General features: G+C 51.5%; 1 long non-coding RNA gene across 1 annotated transcript; it reads left to right on the forward strand.

The window, feature by feature from the left end:
- The first annotated feature begins 1,781 nt into the window (after nucleotides 1-1,781).
- Nucleotides 1,782-21,970, forward strand: LOC129736472 (uncharacterized). The gene is made up of 3 exons (XR_008733118.1): nucleotides 1,782-2,084; nucleotides 18,891-19,174; nucleotides 21,400-21,970. It is a non-coding gene; the product is annotated as an uncharacterized LOC129736472 (long non-coding RNA).
- Nucleotides 21,971-22,285: the final 315 nt, after the last annotated feature.

Below are 22,285 nucleotides of genomic sequence, written 5' to 3' on the forward strand. Positions count from 1 at the left end.
GCAGCACCTCTTTATCATGTTTTCCAGTTCCCGAGTGTGTCACTCAGCATTTGACACCCCTACGTATCACTCCGGCACATAAACTGCTGACTAGGAGCCAGCCCAGGGAGGGAGCTGCAGCCCAGAACTGAGCTGGTTTTAGTTGTTTTGGGTTCTGAATCATGTCTTTGACAAAAAGCAAAGCTTCAGCTGCCTTCTGAGTGTGGGTTGAAGGGAGTGACGGCTTTCTGCCGCGCATTAATCCTCACGGCAGCAGTGGTGTTCCCTCCACAGCTCCATTCATCATGCTGTCTGCTCAGATACCTGTTGGGGAAGGGGAGATGCAGGTGCAGATCTGGCTGCTGGGGAAACCTCTGGCACCCACCTGGAGGGCATCTGGGGAAGGTCTCGCAGCCGGCAGCCACAGGTGGGTACCCATGGTCTCCTTTGAAGCTGCTCCAATTAGTTTGAACAACTAAATTTTCACTAGAGTTGGGATTTAAACCCAAATATAATCCAGAGCTGGGGAGCTTTTCCTTGCCGCTCCTCTTTTTGATCTGCGTTGTTTATATCTATATATATGTCCCGCAGGAAAGCCTGAGGCAGGGAGGACCCCAAGAGCCCACCAGCCTCCCTCCTTCCTCCACTGCACAACTTCTCTCAAGAAGCTGTTGTTGCTAAACGTACTCGGAGCTCAGCCTTCCTGGGAAGGTCCAGCTCAGGCTGAGGCAGAGCTGAGCCAATTCACATTGCGCTTTTGTTTGTATCCCAGTGGTTTCGGACTGATTGCTAAAGAGCGCTTTCTGATTTTTTTCCCCCTTTTTTTGGTTTCTTTGCAGGATGCTGCCTACCATCCCCCTGCATTTGCTATAGCTTTTGTAACCTTGAGATATGAGGAGATAAAACCATTCCTGGCTCTGGCACTGGAGCGAGGACACGGTGGGGAAGGTGCTGCCTGTGCCCGCAGCTGTGGCATTGCAGCTGGCTGCTGCTGGCCAAAAAATGGGGGTGGGCAAGAAGCGCTTGCATGGGCACAGCTGTAACACAAGGGATGCGGCAGGGTCAAACCCAACCTTTTGCTTGATGCAAACGGCAGCGCTTGGTGATCCCTTCTTCTTCTGAGCATCAAAAGGGCTGTGTGCTGCCAGACAGAGGGAGGAGAAGGAAGTCACTCTTACACCCTGGCCATGTTTGCCCCCCCCCCCAGCTCACCAAAGCAAGCTCTGACCTCAGCCCAGTCAGTGCTAGGGCAGTGGGACCAGTGGCGCTGCTGCAGAGCCGGTGCCATCAACCAGTGACAAGGTTGACCATCATCACCACCATGATGATGACCATGAGGGTCACCAACATCTCATGGAGCCACCACAGACTGATCCAACAGCAAACTTAGCGCTGGGATCTCTTGCAAAAAGGGGCAGGAGAAAGTTCTGGATAAATCTAGGCCTCACCTCATCCTTCAAATGGTTTTTCATTAGACTGGGGCACTAATGGATGGCACATAGCTCACAGTGACATGCTCCAAGACACCCTCAGCCACCAGGACCACCTCAAGGGTGACACAAGGGCTGTGGGGATAACACAGCCTGGTGCCAGGGAAGGGAGCCCATTGGCTCTACCAGCTGTCAATCAGGCAGTTGATCCACCTTCCTTTCAATGGCCACTGGGTGGGTGGGCAGGTATAAAAGCCTGGTCCTGGGTGGTGGCTCTGCCCCTGGCCTTCTGGCTAGGAAACATTTGCAGAGAGGGCTTTTTCTTGGGGGGGTGGATGGGTTGGTTTTTTGACTTTTCTTTTGCTGATTTAGGGTAGCTTGGGGGCAGTTTTGTTTAATTGGGTTTCTCTGGGTGGCTGCTGTGGGCTGTCTGTTGCTGAAATACTCCTGCCTGTGAGAAAAGCTGCATCTAGTGCCACAGGGGGGATCCTTTACCCCATGGGTGGCTTTGGTTCTTGCTCCTTCCAGAGACACCCCACTGAAAAAGCTGTGTGATGCTGTTCCTTGCAGAGAGTCTGGTGCTGGGTGTGATGTGCTGGAGCCCAAGGTGGTTGGCCTGTGGATGGTGTATGGAGGATTTAGGAGTTGCCCCGGGAGCCAGCTGTGTCCTACCAGGTAAGGAGAGTGTCTGGAAGGGTGCTGCTGTGGGGCAGGGATGCAGGGCAGCAGTTCTGGAGGACTTTCCCTGCAGTCCTGTCAGGCTCAGTTTAATTGCCCCAAACACCTGATTCAAATCTGCTGCAGCTGGATGATGGATGGGCAACTGGGGAGACCTGTTCTTGAGCCTGAGGTCTTCTCTTCCAGGGTTTGGCTGGCTCTGCCTGACAAGGCATCGCTTTCACTGGAGGGCTTGTAAAAGGGAGAGTAGAAGTGCTTGCAGCTTTAGCTTACGCTGTGTGTAACAAGGCAACCACAAAATCGCCTCCCGTTTGGTTGAAGAATTAATGCCAAGAAGCGAGTTGCAGCCCTGTGTCTCCTTCTGAACCATGAAGTCTGAATTAACCCAAGGGCAGTTGCAAAGTCAGGCTCAGCCCCTGCGGGGGACCAAACACCGTGGGCAAGCGGGGGAAACATCAGCATCTCTGGCACACGTGCCTCGTGGTGTCCGAGTTGCAGTCAGGGGCACGGACAGCTGTTCAATATCTTCTCTGTGGTCTTTTCATGCAATAAACCCCTAAAGCGATTGTAGATCATAGCAACATTATGCAAACCTTCATTTGCATAACGATTATGCAAATCAAGATGGATAACCAGCTTTAACCAGACTCAAGTTGCTTTCAAGTGCCTCTTTCTCAGCTGGTACTTCAATCACTTAAAGGACCAAAAAAAAAAAAAACCCGAAACACCAAAACTGCTAACTTTCTTCTTCTCGTGGTTAAGCGCTTTACTGGGGCCAGGAGGGAGAGGAGGTGGCATGTGCAGGCACTGCAGTACCCAGGTGGCCTGGTGGGGTCACTGGTGGCTTTTACATCCAGAAGCCCCAGAGGGGCTGGCTGGAGCTCAGAGCCCTCGGCTTGAAACTGGAGCCCTGTGCGTGCTCTGCTCTGTCCCAGCTTTCTTGAGACTTTTGGGAACATTCTGGGCTGCCTTCATCCTGAAGTACTTCATGGGACTGTGAGGACAGCTGTATAGGAAATTATGGGATATTCGGGTAACATACTGGTAGCCAAGCTGCTCCTGTTGCATCTGAAGGGTTAAGAAGTTTAACTGTCTCCTGCTAGAAAAACTATCTAATGTATTAAATATAACTGCATGGAAGCAAGTGAAATAGATACCTTGCTCATGCTCTCCCTCCCTTCCCGATATGGAGGGATCAGTACTGGAGCATCCCATCCCTCCTGCTGCAGGGTGAGGCAGCTGGCCTGGGGTGTGTTCATCCCCTCCCAAGACGCTGGCAGGAGCAAGGGCAAGCATTGCACACTCCATCTCCAGTGGTGCTCTTTTCTTTCCCCTCCTGTGAAGTGCTTTCAGTGCAGTAACGGTTCAGCGGCTGGTGCTGACAGCCCCTTCCTGGGGAGCCGGGTGATGTTAATTCATTGCTGGCCCTTGCTGCTGGAGTGCTGCTACAGTGTGAGCCCGCATCCATTACGGGATGCTGCTGCTTGTACTTGCCTTCCCTGCTGGCCCTGCGCCGCTGAGGCTGCCCTTTGTTGCTCACCACCATCTCCTTTCTCTCAGGTTCTGCCTCCTGCCTTTCCTTTTCCTGCTTGCCCATCTCGGGTCCCTGCCTGGGATGTCTTCTGGATGTGTGGCTGCTTTCCAGCTCTCATGGCCTCTGTAAGGAGAGACGGGAGCATTAACCATTAGATGCTTCCCATTTCTCCCTTTGCAAGGAAATTCATAGTCATGGTCCTCGCAGGCCAGCTCTTGTGTGCCCCATCTGCACTGGGTTTGTGCCAAGCTGGGTCAGGGGTGTGGGTGGCTTCTTAGTGATGATCTGCAGATGCCTGCACAATGCAGCCGTGCAAAACCTCAGCTCTCCTCCCTCTGTAGACCCTTGGAGTCCTTGGGTGATTTCTAAGTAAGTAACTGCTCTTACTTGTTGTGTGTTTAGGGGATATCACTGGATGCTCCCAGAGAAAATGGGTTAGGAGGGACACAGGGTGACCCTGAAAAGGCCTTGTATCAAGCTGAAAAGTGTCAATACATTATGGGCAACATGATGTCATGCATAGACCTCATCAGTGACAGCTGCCCAGGGCTTTGTGCAAACCTGCCTGACTTGCCCTGGATGTGTACCTGCTGTAGGTCCTAGCTCCAGCCTGCCATGCCTCTGACAAGGCTGAGGCACTGGTATCTTGGCCTCTGTCTTGCAGAAATATTAACTGCTGAGTTAACCGAAGGGAAGTTTATACTAAGCAGGGCTATGGGCACGCAGGTGTGAGCTCTTAAGGTCTGGACTCAGAAAGAAGGCACATAAGGAGAATTTCAGTTTGCTTAAATGAGGACCAAGGTAATGCAGTGTCTGCAGCTCTTCGTGTCTGGCTATGAAAGGTGCTGATGGGTTAGAATTGGCTGAGTGTCTCCTGTGGTTTTCAGTGTGTTAAAAGGAAGGACTAAAACCCCTCCTGTGGCAGCAAAACTGGTGGTGGTGGTGAGGGGGCAAGACCTTGGTAGGTGTGTGAAGGCACAGACAATGCTGACCTGCAGGAGCCCAAGGATCTACAAAGTTGGAGAATGGGTGACAGCCTGCTTAAATGCTCGAAGGTTTACTGGCAAACAGGATAAATTGCTGAACCATCTGTTTGCAAGCTTCAGGGAGATGATTCAAGAGTTGGGGGTAGAAAGAGGGGCGACTTCAGGAACACTTTGTCTTGAAGAACAAACCAGCCCCCACTGAACTGCAATAATGGATGATTTCATAGTGCAGTGCCTGCGTGCACCGCAGCCCAACCCGTGAACAAACCTCATCCCCACTGACAGAGGAACATTAATTGCTGGCTGAGAAAAATAAAAAGAAAACCCATGATTGCCTCGAGTAGGAGCTAACATAATTTGATTACAGCCCCTGCCCACTCTGTGGGTCTGCCAGGATGGCAGGACAAGGCAGTAAGCAATGTGTTATACTCCAGGTGTTGTGAAGCCGGGCTTTTTTTTTTTTTCTTGCATCCTCAACAGTGCCCAGGTGTAGGGAGGAGGGAGAAAACAGACAAATAGATGTGTTGGTAAATGCTAAAAAAAATGTCATGCCTAAAAATACAGGTAACAGTTGGAAGAAATCAAAGAAACTAATGGACTATGAATGACCAGAAGGGTCAAAGACGATAAGAAAGCACTTAAATAGAGTGGGGAATTTATTTCTGTGTCAAAAATGGCTCTGTTAGAGACAGATGGCGAAATTGTAAATAGCAGAGTGGAAAAGGTAGGAATGCTCCATACATGTTCCAAATACAGAAGAAAGGAGGCAGGAGGATGTGTTTGCCACGCAGTGCTGTGGCTGGCACATAAAACCTGCCATTTGTAATGTAAGAGGCTGTGTGGCAGCCTGGAGAGCATCTAATGTTTGTCAACTGGAGTACGGAGCCCTGCAGTAGGCAGCCAGGCAGTTCACCAAATTGCTGCTGCTTCCACCCAGACTGTCAAAAGCCGGGAGATTCCCTGGGGGCTGCAGGGCTCCCAGTATTATTGCAACTCTTGGGGAAGAAATTGGGTCACCCTGAGGCAAAGTAATGGGAAAATCCATTAGAAATGTTACTGGTGAGGGGGTGGGCACTGGGAATACCTTTGCAGAAGGGTAGGCCGAACTGAGGTGGGGTCTTTATGGCGGGTCTCCAGTCTGGAGGCATCTTTTCTTTGTTCAGAGTCATTGAACTTGATGAGGAAAGGGTAAAATGGCTGGTGTGCTGTGGGGGAGAGCAAAAACAGAGTAGAAAAGGCCCCAGTGGCAGTGATGGGATTAAAGAATCCCACTATTGGATCAGGCAGGGCCACCCAAAGCTGCTGTTATGAGCTGCTGGGAATCAAGCAAAGCCAATTTATACGTACATTCAAAGGGCAAAATAGCATCTTTTAAAATGGTGAGTAATCAAAGGACTCTGCTGTCAGCACAGATAACTGCCCTGGGGCTCCTCTCAACACCCAGCAAGCACAGGACTGCCGGGGTCCCCCGTGACCCCTTTGCAGTCAGTGCCCTGGGTCCTGGGGGGGGGCAGGGGGCTGGGGTAAGCCTGGCTGTTAGCTGCAATCAGCATTATCTGTAACAGCCATCACTATAATCATAGCTAATGGTTCGTTATCCAGCGCCGCAGCCGGGCAAGTGAGTTGTTTCAGCTAGCTCCGAGGTCAGTCCGGGAGCAAGGCATGAAAAGCGAGAGGTGAGAACACGGGGACAGGGCGGATCAGCTGGTTTACCCTTATGCCGTGTGTAAATGTGGCATTTAGGGGATTTTTGGGGTGGCTTCGGGAGGAAGGCTGGCCCAGGGGACAGCCCTGACGTGGCTGCAGAAACTTCGCTCCATCAGCATCGCTGTAGGGTCCCAAGGCAATACATGGGTCTAGCACCAGCTCAGCTGGGATAACACTTTATACTGGAAGGTGACTAATCATTGAAACAAGCCGTCCTCGCTCCCTGGGGAAGCAAAGGGGCTGCTCCCCCCTGAGCCACCCATCTCGTAGCACAGCTGCCATTTGGAAGAGCTGGGTGGGGTGGTTACATGCATTATTCTTTTTTAAGATGAAAATAACTAAATAACACTCTGAGCCCCCTGCTCGCACACTGGAATTGCAACTGGCCATGAATAATTTATCTTGAAATAATTTATTATTCAGCTTATTTCTTCATTAGCTGAAGAACCTGAACGAAATTAGCTGCTTACCTCCAGAAAAAAAAAAAAAAACCCAACTTTTTCTGAAGCAAATAAATAAAACATGAGCATCTCTTCACAAAAAAAAACCCACCCCAAATCCTAACACAGTGGTGACCCTTTATAGAAGATTCCCTGAAGACCGTTGAGTGCAGTATTCCCGTGCTGCTTCTCACCCATGGTGGCTGAATTGGATCGAGGTCCCTCAGTGCTTCCCTGGAGACAGTCCTTAAAAAGCTGAGCTAAGCCAGCTGGGATGGAGTTGACAGGACACTGGGGAATCTGGTTAACCTCTCCAGCCTGGCATCCAGAGCTGCTTTATTTAAGCTGACATACTCTCATGGGGGGGGGGGGGGGGGGAGCTTCTCATGTTTTTAAAATACTGTTATATAGTGGTTGTGTATCCGTGTGCCTTTTAAAATTTATTCTTTGGGGTGAGACTTGCCCTGTGCTGTGGATGCAGGTCCTGCTGGGAATCCTCCTGCCTTTGGCTGTGTTGGCAGAACTGGGCAAGATTCTACCAGGGCTTAGTAGGGTGGCTTTTTGGGGAAAACCCAATATGAATTGGCAACTGTTGCTGCTGTCCTTTCCTTGCCCATTCTGCCGGTTCACTTAGCATCCCTGTAGCTGCCCAGGCACTGTGGAATGGGAGTCTCCTGGGAAAAGCTCCATGCTCCCTGGTTTTCCTTGCAGCTGCTTGGTTTTGCTGGTGGCTTGTAGCTGGCAGCAGTGATGCCCTGGCCAGGGCCTTCACTGGATGGATCTGCAGAACTGGTGTGTTTACCTGCCTTGGTTTGTCACTGCCTGACTGTTAGCTGGTCTGTGAGCGAGTCCACTGACTTGTAACACGGCTGCTCTGCACCGTGTGTCGTCTTCATTGGTGTCTGCTCCCTGGAATTAGTTCATCAGTAATGTTGTGCCTGGAGAGCAATGTCATGATGTGACTCATAGCCGCGCTGGCTAGCCTGCGCTCCGGTTGAAATCGTTTGTGGAAAAAATGATGGTAATAATCAGCTGTGCACAGGTCATGGTTTCCTCTGTGTTGGAGCAGTTCATCTGTCTGCTGTGAGCTGGCCCTCCCGGACAGGTTACAGATGAGCAGAGAGTCTCAGCTCTTCTCTCTGGTGCTTCATGCTTATGCGGTCTTCTCAATCCTATTTATGCTTTCATTTTAAGGGGCAATAACCCCTCTGCCATACCACACCATGCTGAAAGTCGTTGCTGGTGTTTTATAACCCCTGGCACTCTCAGCTGTGTTGTCCTTGGCTTTGCTCTTTCTTTCCTCCTCTGTTCAATATCAATAGGCTCTGGGGTCAGTCTTTCACCCCCGCACCCCACCCCCTCTCTTACAGCTGGAAGAGCCTGTCGTTTGGGTTGTGCAATTCATCCCGATTGCTTTCTCTGAAGAACTTTCTGTATAACTCACTGCAGACTTGGAGGAGGCGAGAAGGCAGATGCACACTGCAACTGCTCAGAGGTCTCCACTCCAAGAGTTTCTGCACCAAGCCTGCAAACCACTCGCAGCTTTTAAGATCAGCTGTGGCAGACTGGGCAAGGAAGAAGCCAAAAATGTGTCAGGGATGTTTCCCCGGGGGTGGCGATTTCTGATTTCCCATCCCTGTGCGCATCCAGCGTGAGATCAGCCAAGAGAAGCTCGGGACTGCAGAGGTGTCTGGTGAGGGTGGGCAGCTGGATGTGCCTCTTGCTCGCCTGGGAGAAGGAGCTTGGGGAAGGGCCAGAGCTGGGACAAGCTCGCCAGTTGTCTGGCCAGTAATTCCTCCTCTTTGCAGCAGGTTTGGAAATACTCAGCCGTTCACGGCTTGCAATAGCAGCTTCTCTCTGGCAGCCCCCAGGCTAGCCCGGCAGAGCCAGCCTTCCAGTAGCTGGAGGGAACACCCCAGTTTCAGTGACCTGTGGGCTCTGGCCATAGCGAGCCGCGGCAGCTCAGCCTTGGCAGTGCAGGGTGCCCTGGGGGTGGCCTTGGCCGCAGGGTAGTGCCAGGGGTCCTGACCAGCTCCCACGCACCTGCTGGGTCCCTGTGTGTCAGCCATGCCTGCTCCTTGGTACTCGTGTTGCTGGGCCAGAAATGAGGTGGCTTCAGCTGACTCTTTTTTTTTTTTTGGGGGTGGCTTCTTTAGATACCCTATGCCTCCAATCAGTCTTACTTTCTTCTGCTGCAAGATTTGTCTTTATGGTTTTCCTGCTGCTGTCAGGGTTTGTCTGCTCGAGTGATCCTGAACTTGCCCACACAGTGGGCTGGCGTGTTGATGGCCATATCAAACCGCCCATACCCTAGTCACCAACATTTAACCCTGCTTTCATCTCACGCTGCCTGTGATGGCAGCTCCTCTTTTTCTCTCCATGTTCTGTTTGAGATGTAGTTTTGCTTGAGCTAGCTTTCAGCTCTGCATTTCCTTGCATTTCTGCTGACCCTAGTAAGAGCTTTGCATGCTTTATCACACTCCTTTTTTATTTATTTGTATTCTTTTGCCTTGTACCAGAGCCAGAAGGGCCTCAGAGCCTGTGTTGCTAAGTGTTGCAGCTGCATGCTTTGTACACCCTGTACCCTTCTGCATGTTCATGCAAAATCGCATTGTGTCCCACTTAGATGACAGCCGGGGATATTGCCCTAACTTTGTGTGATGCAACCCACACCTATTGCAAAGCTTTTGCAAGAGACCGCAGGTGGCTTTTGGCATATGCGTCTTGATCTGCTGGCTGCATTTTTGGTTTTATCACGCACACATCAGCAGGTTGTAATGACTGCTTTTGTCTGTTCTCTGGGCAATCTCGGATAGCTTGGTTCTTCAAACGGCTTTTGCAAATGCTGACTTCTCTTACCTCAGTAATCTTCCTTCTTGTATTTCATCTGGCTGAGATTAGACTGTGTGCTGAAGGATATGCATCTTGCAGTTGCCTTCATTATCAGATTTAATGGGGTTGCTCACTGCTCGGTTCTTCTAGGTCCTTGCATTTTCTTGTGGAAAACTTTGCTGTGCCTAGAGGACATGAGGACTGTACTTCTGAGGCCAGGGAAGGATGAGGCAGAGGTGGTGAATGGCTGTAGTATATCCTGCTTCTAGCTGCCTGGGATGCAAACAGAACCTGAGGCATCAGCAGGGTTGCTTTAGTGGACTGTTGAAGTCACTACCTGACTGCATTGATGCAACCATCTCCCCACTGCCTGTGGGGGAGCTGCTCCCAGGCCTGGGGAGAGATCAGTGATGCTCCTGGATGGATGGGGCATCCCTGGGGAGATGCTACCACAGCACCAGTGGAAGCTGCTTACTCCATTACCTCACAGCAGCTGGGACTGCTCTCCCACCATCCCCTTCCTCACTTCAGCCCCTTCACAGGGGTAGCATCACTGCCAGCACCAAACCCCCACCAGGGTCTCTGTACCTGGGGTCAGCAGTGTGGTCCAGCGGGGCGTTCGTGTTGCCAAGCAACCCATCTCCCACCACTGGGTTTCCATGGTGATGGAGCAGGAGCGCGGGGTCGGGGGTAGAAGCTGAGCAGATGCTGCTGCTCACAGAGCTGCACCCCTGCCCAAAAGCTTCGCACGGGCCTGGGGATGCAAAGGGTGCAAGTGTGGGTGTGGGGAGGGTGCAGGTGGGGAAGTGGGAAGCAGGTGACCTTGATGGACCATCAGACCTGCGCAAAGGAGGTTCACAAAAGCTAGCTTGGAAGCTCAGTGCTCGACCAAACATTAATGGGTGCCTTTGCACGTGTAGCAGGGAGTCACCGAAGGCTAAGGCAGGGAAGGGACTGTGTGAGCCTGTGAGGCAGACCTGTGTTGGACTGCTGTGCTCTCTGCTGATCGTAGCTGCTTGGGCTTCGGTGTCCCCTGATGCCTGGTCTCATTCATAATTACTGGCCTGCTTGGCACACGGTGTCCCCCTGCTCTGGCTGGTGGAAGCACAGTGAGTGCTGGTCAGTGTGTGGGTGGAAACACCCTCTGACTGGTTCTCCTTCCAGTTGGCTGAAATCTCAATGGCAGCACCTATTTCTAGAGTGCTGTGTCAGCTGTGGACGTGCTCCTTGGCAGCCTCCACTGCTGGGTAGCCCTGTGCATGGAGCGCCATCCAAAATTGCTCAGCATTTTGGGGTGCTTTGGCTGCTCTGAAGACAGCTTTTCTCAGACCATGAAATCCATTTTGGTGCAGGGCTGTTAGCAATGTGGCTCTGTGGGGATCAGATTGGAGTAGGCACAAGGAAAGATGAAGTCCTGGATGGGTGGTGAGGATTAGAGCAGGAGAGAAAGGAGGAACTTGTGCCCTGTGCCAGGAGTATTCAGCCTTGTTCAAGAATGGTCCCAGTTCTTTCTGGTCCAGGAAATGCTGGCTTTACCCTTCCAATCCCATTAGGAATGGCAGGGGATGGAAGGACAAACGTGCATGGTGGTTTTGCTGGATTGGGGCTGAGAGCCAGGGGCATGTGTGCCAGAGGGGGACCGGGGGGATTTTGCATGACAGCTGGCTGTTCTTGCTGCCCCCCTGCTTTGGAGAGAGCATCTGCTGCCCTAACCTTCAATGGCTGCTGACCCCCACCCCGCCCATCCGATCTTCTCACCCTTTATCCCCTGGGCAGAAGTGCACAAAAACCTCCCCAGAAAGCAGATGATTTGGTTAGGTTTTGCACGCAGAACATCTGTGGACAAGACTTCCAGTATCAATTGGTAACAGGTCCTCCTCCACGCAGAGGAGACCCAGGACATGTTACAGAAGAAACACCAGAAAACTGGCACCTCCTGTAGGTAAGAGCTTCTGGGCGATGAGACCGGAGAGGAGCCTGGGACATCTATTTTTTGTTCTGTGCTGCCATGGACACGACATGTCCCGGCCCCCTTCATGGGTTTGTTCCTCAGGTGAAGTCTCTCAGATGGCAATGCCAAAGCTGGATAGCTGGAATAGTTGGACACTTTCCTCTACAGTTATTCACAGCCAGTTTCTGCCCGTTTGTCCTCGTGCCAGCATTGTCTTCTGGCTTCAGTACCTTTTCTCTTCTGCATATTTAGCCCCTGATGTATTTATAGCTGACTGTGATATTCCCTCTTGGCTTTTGTTTTGCTAGCACAGGCTCCCTCCTTGTGTTCTCACTCTCTCCTGGACATAGGTGGCCAGACCCCAAGTTGTGTCTCCTCCTTACAGCAGCGTTACCCCTCACCCTACAAGTGGGATGTGCTCCTCCCCTCTGTACCCCGACTAGGTTAGTCCCATTCGCAGCCACGTGGCAGAGTTGTCTTGTAATGCTCCTTTGATCAACTGGCCCTCTTTCTGAGGGACTGATAAAAATGCAGAGAATCATTTTAATCCAAATACCTGACCTCATACCTCACGCTGTTGTGCTACAATTTCATTCCACTTGTAGGGTACTCAAGTCTTGCAGTACAATATCCCATCTTCCTATTTTGCAACCAGTCTCATCTGAACAGAGCTCTTGTCCCCCGGGGAAATATTCAAAGTGCTAAGCAGGCTTGGTCTCACTGTATGCCTTAGGCAGATTAAGAGAATTTTATTTTAATGATCAAATAAAAGAAGAATTCCTAGATGGAGGCAGTGGCCCTCTGGTGCTGCTGTGGTCATATGGTGGTTCCCATCTGCAGATGTTCTGAAGCTGCCTTTGAGATGCACTCTGACGTCAAGCTGGTGAAGTTTCTCATCTTTTCTGCCTCACTGGTAATGCCTCGCTGTCTCTTCTCTGTCCCAGCCCGTGCAATGCTGCTTCTGGGTATTCCTGTAGGCTTCATCTTTAGGTGCTTTAGTTCTGTCCAGGTGGATGAGAACAGTTGATCCGGCAGACAAAGGGGATGCAGTAATCCACTTAGTCTGGTGTGATCTCCCCTTGCTAAGCCCTCATAACGTTGTTTGCTTACTTTCAATTAGCCTTGCCGTCTGAATCTGCTGTGAAGCCTCATCCTCTACGAGATCAGATTAATGAGCTTGTGTCTTGTATTTAAATACAGCCCCCACATGTGCTGTACACCAAACCAATAATACTTTATCTTGATGTAATAAAAATAATTGCCAGCAGAAACACTTTCCCTTGTGCCTATTCTTCACCACTCCAGGGAATTGCTCGCTCCTGTCTCCTGCTTCCCAGTTCCACTTCCTCATATGTCTCTCACCTCCATGGCCAACCTCACCCTTGTTGAAAAGTGAGGTCAAGTAGTGCTGGGATGTGCCCTGAGTTATCCTTTAATCTTTTCCCTATTCTACTCTCATAACAACCCTTGTTCTTTCTCTCTTTGAGCCAGAAAGGCTCTGGGGCTCTGTAACTAGCTGTTTCAATACCTTTTTTGCAAAGTCTAACTCGGATCTGATGCAATTTCCACTTTGTTGAAAACTTGGTGGCCTCTGTGACCTCCATTCCAGGACTCCTCTCTTCCAATCTGTGCAGGGTCCCTGCTTCTGGCTAACACCTTTCTTTAAGTGACTGCTCAGCCCATTGCCTCGCAAGCTCTTTGCAAGCTTTTACTTTTAGTTTCTCTTCCTCCTACTCGGAGTTTCTTGCAGCACTAACACCTTTTCACTTGAAGCAGTTCCAAGTATCCTGCATATTTGTGTCCATGACCTCTTTCCAGCTGACTTCATTAACCAATTCCTCTTGTTTCTCAATGTCCACTCTGCTTGAAATCACGATGCTCAGTTGCAGGCTTATTTTCATTTGTTCATTCACTTAATCACAAGTTGATTTAGGTCAAAGTGTTTAATTCAGGGCTCACTTCCGCAATCAGCCCTTCCATAATACCTCCCTTTCTCACCAAAACAGAGTCTGAATCGTTGCCTTGCAGGTTCAGAACATAAACTTGCCAGCTGACACATCCAGCTTTGTCTGCTCCGTGGCCGCAAGCAGTGTTTGCATTCCGGACTGCCCTGTAGACCAGAGCTACTGAAGTGGTTTCCACAGGGTAAATGGTTGAAGTGCCCCAGCACAAACTGCTGCTTCACCTCCTAAAGGGGAGGTTTGCTGCACCAAGAAGTGTGCTCACAGCATATTCCCATATTCCCAGCAGTTCCTATAGGGAGGATTACCCCGACCTGGCTGTTCAAACCACTGTTTCATTCCTCTCACCCCTTTGGGGTATTCACCGATCCCCTATGTCTGCGCTCCATAGCGTAGGTCTCAAGGGGTCTTTGGAGAAGACCATCACTGGGTGCATTGCACAGCAGCCCAGTGTTGCATGTGATCAATGGTTGGTCCTTCGGACTTGCCCTGAGCTGAGCCACCCCACGTCTCCCTGTCCAAGCCCTGCCTGCTTGCGCAGGGTCCCCCTGCCAAAGCTGAGCTTGGCCTTGGGGAGGTGATGTTAATTCCTCAATTTTCAGGGCTGTTTATCTCAGCCAGAACATGAGGGAGCTGGAGGTGGGCAGGGGGCCAGTGGGCACAGCCCAGGCGGGGGACTGGGATTAGGCAGCTCAATCAGAGGTGCCCCCAGGTCAGTGCAGGGTGGTGGCGGTGGCTGGGCTGGACTCTACAGATGGAGGCACCAGACTGCTGACTCTTAGGACACTTGATTTTTCTGACATGACCTTATTTTTCCCCCCTCCCCCCAAGGAAGTGCTGGTTTAATGAACCGCGTATCTTGGGGAACTCATCCAGCAGGCTCTTGCTCTTGCAGGGCTTGGCTGGCTGGATCAATCTGACCTCCTGGGTCAGCGTGACATATGATAGAAATGGCCAAAAGAGCAAAATCAAGCTGGGAAGGTTGTCAAGAAGGCTAGAAAGGAAATCTTCTTGTGCGCAGCTTTTGGTTTCTTGTGAGATAAAGCTGAATTTTCAGCAGCTCAGGGCAAAATGTAATTTTCTGGTTGGCTTTACTTGCAGTCCACCTGACTGCTCTTTTCCCCCTTGCTGCTCTGCGTCCAAGATGCATCCCTGCTCCTACTTCTTCACTCCAGCTGCCATCCCAGGCCCTTGGAGCATCAGACCTGAGTCTGACAAGCAATCACTGTCCCACATGGGACTGACTGGACACAGCTGGGACCCAACCACTGAGCACTCCGGGAGCTGCCAGAGCCCTACATGCCAGCACGTGGCAGGATGGGGTCTGCTGGGGAGGCGGGTGGAAAGGAGGGGCGAGGAAATCATGGCAAATAGGAGCTGACTGCCCAATAATTGTGGACAACAAGGCTTTTCAGCAGGGCCATAAATCAATGGCAGATGGAGACACAATGGGTGGTGGTTATTGATTTCTTTTTATTTATTTATTTATTGTTCCCCTGTTTGCTGCCCGGCAGAGTGGAAAGGCTCTGGAGACAGCACTGCAGGGGCTCTCTCTCTGCTCGGCAGCTTGCCCACCTTCCCTCCCCGCTCCTGGCTTGGCATCCCAGGAGCTGCCTTTCAGCTTGGGGTGGAAAGGAGCTGGAGGCAGAGGTAGGGATGGGGCTAAAAAAGGGCAGACCACAGCTCTGGCCAAAGCCCCATCTCAGCATCTCTAGCAAGCCACCTCCCCCCTGCCACCATCCATCTCACCCAGCCAGCAGCTTTCCTACTCCTGTGCTGTTCATCTCTGACCAGTCATGTTCGACTGATGAATGCCATCAGTCCCTGTTTCTTCTCCTCCTCTCTCCCTCTACCACTTGCAGTACTCAGATGTGATTTAAGGGATGTGCCAGGTCTCTGCTGCTCTGAGGAGGGACAGCAAGACACAAACCTTGCCCAAAGCAGGGGCTGATCTGAGGGATGCCCTCCACTGTTGTGCTCAGCAATAGGATTTTTCTTCTTGCTTAACCTTTTCTTAAGACCTTCCCTACACCTCCCATGCTCTTGGGTGGCTCAGCTCTGCAAGAAAGATCTTTGTGATGTCTGTGTGGTCCTTCAGGTAACAGGGGGCTCCCGTGCCCCGAGCTGAGTTGGTACTTTAGGCACTACAGTAATAGTAAGAGTGTTGCTATCCTCTGGCTCATGAAGGCAGTGTTATCCACATGGGGAAGAGGGGATATCATTTTAGTAATGGCTTTCTTTCCAGGATGAAAAGCTCTGCGATTAGAGCTGGTCTAGGCTGTATTTTTTTCCTTTTCCTTTTGTTCAGGGCAGCGCAGAACACTTTGGAATTCATAAACTGGTAATTTATTGAACAGGTCTTTGGAGAAGGGAAGTAATGAAAACTGCCATATAAATTACGGGAGCGTTTGGGATCCTATTGCTGGCAGGAGCACAGCAGCTCCATGGCCTCTAATGGAGCTGGTGTCTGTGTCAAGACACCCACAGAAGAGCAGACACCTCGCAAAGCTGCTGCAGAGGCAGGGGGAAGTGGCATCGGGGCTGCCAAAAGCAAACCAGTAGCTGTGTTCTTGGGAGATGGGGCCATGCTCGCTGCGGAGCAAGCATCTCCTGCAGAAATGCCATTCGCCTGTCCTGTAAAGGGTGGGGGGATTTACTGGCCCTGTAGCGTTAGCAGCCCCTGGCACAGAGGGGCTGTGCAGGCCTTTCTGTTGAGCTAGTCTCTTCTTTTTTTTTTTTTCCTTTTTTTTGTTCCTCCCCCTCTTTACACCTTTTGCCATGGGCAGACAGAGCCCCTGCTGCTCCCAGGCTTGGCCAGGTCCCTCCTGCCATGTAGTCCACAGTGATGGAGCGTGCTGGCTGCGATGCTCTTGGACCAAGGAGGAATTAGAGCTTTGTGCACATGGGGATCAGCAGGTGTGATGTGAGATCCTGCTTCCAGCTTGCAGCACATGGGCTGGATTTGAACCTCCCCAAAGATCTGCGTTCAAAATCCCAGCCCGAGGCCATGCTGCAGAGCTCCGGAGATGCCGCAGGCGACGAGCAGATACATGGTGCTGACAGGAGGCAATGTTTCTTCTGCGGGGCACTGTTGCCAGGCTGTGATCTTGCTGCTGCTCTTTGCATCCATCTAGTGAGATGCCAGGGTGATGTCTGCACGTGGCAGCCTGTCCGTGCAGTCTCAGGCTGGGAGCAAATCCTTCCAACGCACCACTGCAGCTCAGGTCACCCTACCGAGCCTGCCCAAGGGAAGGTGGTAGGATTTTCTTGGTGGTGGAAGAGTTGGGTTTGGTTTCTGAAAGCCTGACCCTGCTAAACCCACTGTGTACATGTGCTGTGGAGCAGAAACATTTATCAGAGATGCCTTTGGAGGAGCTGGGGTGCAGGAAGAAGTGAAGCATCGGTGGTGTGGCCATGCGAGGGGCTGTGCAAAGCAAGGGCTGTGGGTGGGAAGAGAGGTGAGGGCTGGATTCAGGTGCAAGCTGAGGTCAGGAGCATCTGGCAGAGGTAAAATTTTTGCAAGCCACAGTGTTTTCTGTCTCTGTGGTTAATCAGGGTAATGGGCCATTTGCCTCCAGTTCAACACTCTGTCCTTGCAATGCCATCAGGGGAAGGGTCGGGGGAGCAGCCCTCACTGGTGGGGTGGGTAGTGCCAGCCATTCTCAGGGCTGTGGGGGCAAGGCTGTCCTTGGGGGAACTAGGACTTTGGTTGCTTGTTTTTTTTATAGTTACTGGAACCTCCTGTCTGGTTCCTCCAGCCCAAAGTGCTCTGTGGCCACGGACATATGGGCTTGCTTCATGTCAGCTGGGAGGTCCTTAGCAAGAGGCAGCCAAAACATTAACACAGCATCACCAGGGTTTTCATCCTGCTGTGCAAAGGCAAAAGCTGGTCTTCCAGATCATCTGATCCAGAATGCTGCTAGGAAGCCTGGTAGATGTCGTGGCTTCTTCCCCGCAGCTGTTGGAGGAGGTCACTGCTGAACAAACTGTGTCTTTTACATCTGTGTGTGTCTTTGGTCCTGGCAAGGAGGGAGATTTGGTGAGTGCTTCCAAGCCAGGGCTCCTAAAGGTTCCTGTGTGATGCTGAGCAAAACACTGACAGGGAAATGCACCGTGCCACGTGGAAACTGGCTGTGGGTTAAAAACAGGGTTTCAGTGAATCCTGGGAAAGGAGAGATGCAAGGTTTGTACCTGAGCAGCATAAATGAATGAATTAATGGATTAAATGTAAATTGTGGCAGCTTTAAAATGAAAGTCATAGTTTCCAAAAGTGCTTTTAACCGGTACTTATTTCTGCAGCAATATAACTGCCAGCAAGAGCTTAATTCATTATCACCAGAACAAAATGAAGACCCTGTAAATTTGAAGTCCAATTTAATTTCCCCAGAAAGAGCTTTTTTCATCTTTCTTTTCCTTTCCTCTCTCTCTTTCTGCCCAAGGAAGGAGGATTTCCATCACTTAGAGCTGTTGTCTGCTTCCTGCAAATGGGATTTTCTCAGCCTGCCCAGCCACGGGCACCCACTTGCTGGGAGCGAGGTGGTGGGCTGCTGTGGGTCCGTATGTTGGGACTTTGTGCTGCCCATCAGCCCTGCAAAAGGCCAGTATTGCTTTGAAAAGTTCAGGCTGTAAGTCAGTACTGGATGGGGAGGGAAGCGGAGGCTCGGAGGGAAAAAGCAGTTTGTCCCAGGTTGTCCTGGGCTCGTGCCAAAAGACCAGCAAGGACCCGAGTGCCTGAGTCTGAACCTACTGCTCAACCCCTTGGCCATCAGTGTGGTCCCAAAATGATTTGCAGGGGACGTTGGTCACACTTGAGGCAAAATCATCCAAGTTTGGGCACCTGTTGCTGGGAAGATCATGGCTGGTTGGCGAGTAGCCCAGGGAAGGCAAGGAACTGGCAGGGATGGAGGCAGCCACGGGCTGGCTCTGGCGGTGGAGCTGGGTCTGCTGTGAGGGCTCCCGGGGCAGAGCAGCTGGCACAGGCAGCTGAACCTGTGCCTTCCTGGGGGGCTCCATCTATAAACCAGCCCGTGACTCTTCATCCCCTCCCCTCCAGCCTGCTGCCTCCTCTTCCTCAGCTTCACTGCTGAGGAGTGAGAGGGATGGCTTGACTCTCTGAGCTCCGCTAACAGCGCAGATGGCCTGTACATGAGGTTGGGCTGTGCATGCATGTGTGCATGCATGTGCCTGCTTCCAGAGCCATAGAAAACCAGTAATAGCATGTTTCTGCCCTAAAATGTAAGACAGAGCAAATGGGGGAAGGGGCCTGATACAGCAGGAGGAGCACAATGAAGCCTCTGGTCTCCATGGAGTCTTTGTTTATACTCTCATTTCCCTGTCGTCTGTCTTTTTCTTTTTTGGGGTTTTTTTTTTGTGATTTTTTTTTTTTTTTAAGGGAGTATTTTTAGCGTGTAGGAAAGAGCAGCGCACTGGTTTGCTGGATGCAGGGCAGTCGGGAGCAGATGGCGTACAAGCTTCTCAAGCTGTGCTGACTGTAAAAACACCTCCGTCTCAAGTCACCTCGAGGTTACTGCAGTCCTGAGCTCCCCATCCTCCCCCTCTGCAGCCCAGACCTTCCCTGGCTCACAGCCCCCATCCTCAGCTCCTGGAGCAGCTCGCAGCAGGGCCTGGACAGCCACGTGAGGCTGGTGATGGTACATGAACCAGCACCTTGTGCAGGTGGGTCAGATGCATTTGGCGGAGTAAAGGATGGGGCTGATGTGCAGAAGAGATTCGGTGGCCCCTGGCCGCCACCATCCCCTTGTTCTGCCTCCTCCCTGCACCCAGTACCCTCACAGTATGCTGTGGTTTGGATGAGTTTACACCAGGATGCTCTACTGAGGCTGGCATTGTTCTGAACATCACCTTTGTTTCACCACCGTGGTGGTGGCTCCCGTCCCAGTGCTGCACCAGCAAACCTCCTTGCTTGCTCCCCAAAACCCCAGCAGCAAAGGGAATCCCTCCAGGTGTCCAAGTGGAGCAGCCACCTCTGCTTAGCTCTTCAGTGCGCTCTTGTTAGACCATCCCTGTTGCGTTTAATTATAGATATTACACTCTGTTCTCCTGCAAAGAATGACTTGCAGGGTACTCCTGGAGTTCATTTGAAACATGAAATTACTGATGCAGCTTTCATATGGGAAGAATCGCTGCTGTGACCTGTGGGTAATTAACGAGACAGCGCATGGCCAGCAGCCCCAGAGTAATTAGCAGCAGCAATAGGAGTGTTCTCCGTGGAGCCCTGCTTACTGAGGCGCACGTTTCTCTGCCATGGTGGCAGCCCTGTCCTGGTGCTGAGGCTGGATGCAGCCATGGGGACATCGTGGTGTTGAGAAAACAGGTCTGTGGGACTTGTGAGATGGCTATGTGAGAGCTACTGGGGTGAAAGCTCAGTGCAGGAGCCCCGAGGAGCCATGGGCTTGTTGCTCTCCAGCCCTCTGCATGAAAATGCAGAAGGAAGGAGGAGAAGCATGAATGAAATGGGGGCTGTCAGGGGACCGCACCTACAGATCACATTTGCTGGGGTCTGCTCAGCACAGGCACGGCCGAAATGTTCCCTTCCAGCACAAGTCTGTTCTGCCCTGCGAATCAAATATTCAGTGTAATATTTAAATATAACTAATTCATGTAATTTCAACTTTTATACTATAGTAAAATATTCATTTTCAGATAGTATAAAGATTGAGACTACATCCATCAAAAATTAAGGAAAAAAGAATAAAGCTGGAAATAAAACATTGCCTCCCCTGTACGACAGTATGTTGGAGAGGTGAAACAAGGGAGTCAAACTAATTTGCCACATTTTGTTCCTAGCAGCTTTAGCCCCTCCACCAGATGGCAAAGGACCAGCACAATGAAGCTCCTTGTGCAGCACTGCAGGAGGGGGGTGTCCCTTAGAAGGCACCTGGGTGCTCCCAGTGCCAGGAAGGACCTCTGGGAGCTCACTGGGGAAGGAGAGCTCCTTTTTCTTTAGCATGCCCATCTTATGTGCAACTGAAGCTGGAACTAATCTATCTGGCACAAAATAAAACAAGCTCCAAATAACACAAAGGAGAGATTCCCTACTCTCATACCCTCTAGGCTAGAAAAGACCCTGGGTGGGTTTTGGGGTCCTTCTGGAGGAAGCTAGGTGTAGCGGTTGTTGCAGCAGCAGAAGTTTCTCCTGGTGGTCCTCTTCTCCAGGAGCCTCTGCCCAGGCAGGAGGGTTTTGGTCTCTTTCCCATGCCGCAGAGTTGGGGAGATTTCATCCCGGGTCTCTTTCATCCCAGAGGATCGCTGTAATCTGAGGATACAGGATACCTAGGAAGAATTATTCCCATGCAACGTTTCAGATAGACATTGGTGAGGAAGAGAGCTGGGAGGAAGGACAGGAGGCAGACAGGCCATCCTGGATCTATGCTGCCTTAACTGGGACGCGTCACTGCTGCGTTTCACCACCTCCAGCCACAGCCCAGTGCTGTAGTGGGGATTTACTGAGGGTGTTTGGCATATCGATTCCCACGGTCAGTGCAGGCTCACAGAGCCTTGAAAAGCGAGGGCTTGATTTATCTGCAGCCCCGTCCCGGCGCTGCTGGCCCCCGGCTCGGGCACAGCGGTGTGGGTGTGATTTAGGTGAGCCGGGAACCAGGGCTACGGGCTGGCCCTGGTGGCACTGTGCTGCGAGCTCCTGCTGGAAGATTTAGGTGGGAGCACAGTCCTCCGGTCTGGCTCACAACTCAAAAAGCACTTGGTGGAGGGAAACGGAGGGAAGAGTAATGATTTCAGCCCGAAGGGCAGCACAAGCTATCTCTGGACTGAACCTGGGACAATTAATACTTCCAAGATGAGCTTAATGGATTGTTTGAGATTTGGGGCTGGGAAGTACAATCGAAAGCGAAGTGTTTGACTATTGTTATAATTGTTAACAGGCTCCTTTTGAAGCCCCGTGCAAAGAAATGGATAGACTTCAGCCGTCAGTAATATCGCTGGAGGAGAAAATTGAAGGGATATCTGCCCAATTAAATAACCTACAGGGCTGGAATTGAGAATCAATGTGGCATGAACGATGAGATATGGACCAGCGATGCTGAACACTAAATCTACCGCAGCCTTTGATTTAGCAAAGAGAGAGGGATGAGGAGGAATACTGCAGCCGTGATTTCCCGGGCTGCACACGCCAGCTCTGGTGTAGCTGCTGCAAGAGGCAGGAGGTGGCCGGGGAGTGGCTGAGCATCTCTGTCCTGCGGGCTGGGACACGGCGACACGTCAGGTCTTCAGAGATCTTCGCTGTTCGGGTGGGAGCACAGGCAGAGGCCGGCAGTGTGGGAGGATGCGTGTGGGGACAGATCCATGTCCCCAGGGAGCACCCAGGAGCTGCTTGTGGATGGGAAACGGGGACTACTGGAGACTGCTATGTTGTTTTCTGGATATCTTCCTCCTCCTGCTTTTGGGTGACCTGGGGAAGTGGAAGCAAATTTGCTGAGTCAGGTTTGAGGGCTTAAAGTGGACTTGTTGCAAATGAGCAGGGTGGGGGAGGGCAGGGCAGGTGGCTCTGGGGATGGGGCAGAGTGTGTGCTTTAGTCTGCGGCTAAAGAACATCAGATGTCCTATGTGCAGTGAAAAGGTCGAGAATAGGAATAGGGTTTGGGGGAAAAGACGTGGCTTTGTTTCCTCCTCCCTGAGGAAAATCCAGACTTGATTACTGATGTCTGTGTGCATTTCGAAGGACATGTTACTCGCTGGCAGTGCTGGGACAGCCCTAACCAAACATCACTAGAGCCACCTGCCTTCTGTCTCAGTGGAAGTACAATCCCA

This window comes from Falco cherrug, chromosome 1, assembly GCF_023634085.1.
Source record: "Falco cherrug isolate bFalChe1 chromosome 1, bFalChe1.pri, whole genome shotgun sequence".
Taxonomy (NCBI): Eukaryota; Metazoa; Chordata; class Aves; order Falconiformes; family Falconidae; genus Falco; species Falco cherrug.